The sequence below is a fragment of the Phalangium opilio genome, unplaced genomic scaffold (assembly GCF_054372755.1).
Source record: "Phalangium opilio isolate 3A_F unplaced genomic scaffold, DU_Popi_V2 ptg000088l_1, whole genome shotgun sequence".
NCBI classification, from domain to species: Eukaryota; Metazoa; Arthropoda; class Arachnida; order Opiliones; family Phalangiidae; genus Phalangium; species Phalangium opilio.
Window position 1 is genome coordinate 4,796,021 of NW_028324193.1, and position 3,179 is coordinate 4,799,199.

Here is a 3,179-nt window from a genome sequence, read left to right on the forward strand (position 1 = left end):
TATTTACGAAAGGCATCGTTAATAATACTTAAAACAGGGTTTTTAACAACTTCCTCTTATATTAAATTATTCAAAGAGCCCATTTCAATGCTAATGTTTTACTTCCTTAAGAAAATGCAAAGTGTTTCAATGGTTTGTTTTTCATATTTTTTACTTAGGATGTAGCTAGATATTATATATTGCACTTAAAAAATAATAAATTTGATAAATACCTGTTTAATTGATATTTAGAGTAAATTCCATTTTGTGTTTCTTTGATTTATTACATCTATAATATTTTAATTCCGACAATTTTTGACTTATCTTGACTTACACTTTTTGCATCTCCTTAATTTATTAGAATTAAAAATAAATCCAAATTTTCATACCCGAGATGGGCATTGTTCGTCTTTTTTCTTTTATTGAATGTTAAAAACCTTCCGCAACTAAACGCAAAAAAATGATTAGAATTTTTGATATAAACCTGTTTAATAAAATCCCATATTTTGTCCAATTGTGACTATTTACACCTTTTTTACAGACCCTTCTTCCAATAGATTTTTGTTTTGCTTTAGATAAAAATTGGATAATTTCCGAAGGTATCGTATAACACATTAAATGAGCCTCGAATATCAAAACTTGCTGAGGTTAACGGTAATAGTTAGTATAGGGCGCTGTAGGTTAGCTGTGGGAAAGGGGCTAGCCACCACCCCTCTATGCATTGTAAAGGGACCCACCTGTAAATAAGCCACAGGCTTAGTGTGGAAATCCCTTCGTAGACAAAGCTTAGATTACTATTATTATTATCTATCTCTTTTATTTCAGTTTTCAAACGGTTTTTCATTATTTTTCTTAATGATGAATATTAGTAGTTAGGGCCGGATTATAGGGGGGCAAGGGGGCACAGGCCCCCGGGTGCAAGGCTTGTTGGGGGCGCATTGAGTTTAACTATTCCCCCTTAGGGACATTTGCTGTTCCGTTTATACCGCGCACACTATCTCGGCCCCAGGTGCAAAATTGCTTATTCCGGCCCTTTTAGTAGTCATTGTAAGTAAATACCCTTACAAAAATTATTGGCTGATTTTAAAACGCAGCTGAGATGTTTTTAGGCTGCCTGGCTAGAAGTAAGCTGTTTGGGAACTGTATTGCGCTACAAGCAATTTACAGCCAAAAATCAGCCTTCTTGGTATTCTGTAACTTGACTACAAAGGCTGATCGGGCTAAAATTCGTCTGTAAATGTAGCTGAAACTAAGCTGGGTTGCAGCCTGTAAATTATTTTTAAATTAAGCCGGCTGGTATTTGACTGTAACATCTTTGCATTGCAGCCGACTGCAAAAGCTGAAACAGTAGCCTTTTGCTGTAGGCTGATTCGTGGCTGGTGGGACGCTGTTTTGTAGCCCAAAAGCGTAGGCTGCCAAAGCTGAAACTATAGCCTTTTGCTGTAGGCTAATTCGTGGCTGGTAGGTCGCTGTTTCGAAACAACTGGAGTTGATTTCATGGGTCCACTGCTTATCAAACCAGAACTATCGAATTGAAATATCAAGGTGTATGTGGCTCTTTTCACTTGTGCGGTGACACGCGCAATACACCTGGAATTGGTGACAGACTTAAGTGCTACAAACTTTATCTTGAGCCTTAAAAGATTTATATCCATAAGAGGTCTCTGTACCATCGTATTTTCCGATAACGCGAAAGTTTTCAAGAAAACTTATAAAGAATTAGAAGGTTTATGGAAGAAAATCTGGACACCTGAATTAATGTTACTTCAGCTCAAATCAAATCACATGGAAGTTCAATATAGAACGCACTTCTTGGAGAGGAGGATTTTTTGAACGACATGTAGGAACCGCCAAGAGTTGTCTCAAAAATCATTAGGTAAAGCAGAATTATCGTACGAAGAATTAGAGACGGTGTTGATTGAAATTAAGGCCGTAGTCAATTCACGCCCCATCACATATACAACAAGTGATTCCGATGAGCCATCAAAGCTGACACCGTCACATTTCCTCATAGGAAGGCGGCTCAATTCATTACCAGCAAAGTCATTGGCGGGAGGAAATATCTCTAACAAGAGAAGCGACTTAAACAGAAGATGGATATACAGAGAAACACTTCTGAATCGTTTCTGGCAAAGATGGCGTACGGAGTACTGTACTTATTGGAGCTACGCTCAGCGCATCAGAGACTATCTAAAAACAAGGAACAATCTGACTTGAAGCAAGGAGAAGTCGTCTTAATCAGAGAACCAAAACAAACAACCACGTCATCTCTGGACGCTAGGAAGAATCAAGGAAGTTTACGAAGGGCGAGATGGACGTTTTAAATCATGCTTAGTTAAGACACAAAAATCAGAACTTAAAAGACCAGTACAACTTTTGTATCGCTTAGAACTAGATTAATTCAAATTACCTAGAATTGTATAATGTTCGTGAAACTCGCATTAGGCGGGAGTGTGTTGTAATTTGAACAGAATTAGTAGTTTTTTAATCCCATAAAGAAAAGGCCAATTTATAAAAAGTAACATTTTAGACAGTATGTTTTTAAACTATGTACAGTACATCACAACTTCTGGACTACTAGTTTTTTGGTCTATTAAAATATTAAACAATCGTCAGAAGTATTATTGATAACAGAACTCAGTTGAGTTTTAGCTCTCGGACTATCAAGACCTAATCTTAGTCGGATTATGTAACCTAAGGATAAACGAATTATATATGATTTTACCAAGTTTAAATAAATTGCGTCTTTAAGTTTATGAATTCGAGTGTATTTTTAAAGGTGTTACCAGTCAACAATCAAACTATTTTAGACTAAGTTTAAACGACACAGTTGGGAAAATAACAGCCGAGAAAGGACAAAAAGAAACCGAAAAGGGACAAAAAGAAATAGAAGGGGGTCAAAATAGAACAGGAGAACACAGTAATTTTGAAAAAGGAAATGAAGTGGAAATTTCAGAAGAGATAAACATTGAACACGATGCAAATATTAATTCTGAAAGTGATTAAATGAATGTCATTCAGAATGTGAAAAAATTAAATTTCTCTAATGAATTTAATTAAAATTCGCTGCTTTGAAACTTAATTGTTTAATTGATTATATTCGCTGGACACTAAGGAAAAAGGGGGCAATTTTTTTACCTACTACCACACTTAGAGCGTATAGCCGTGAGGCTTTGTGCTCCAGGAAGAATTGATGGAGT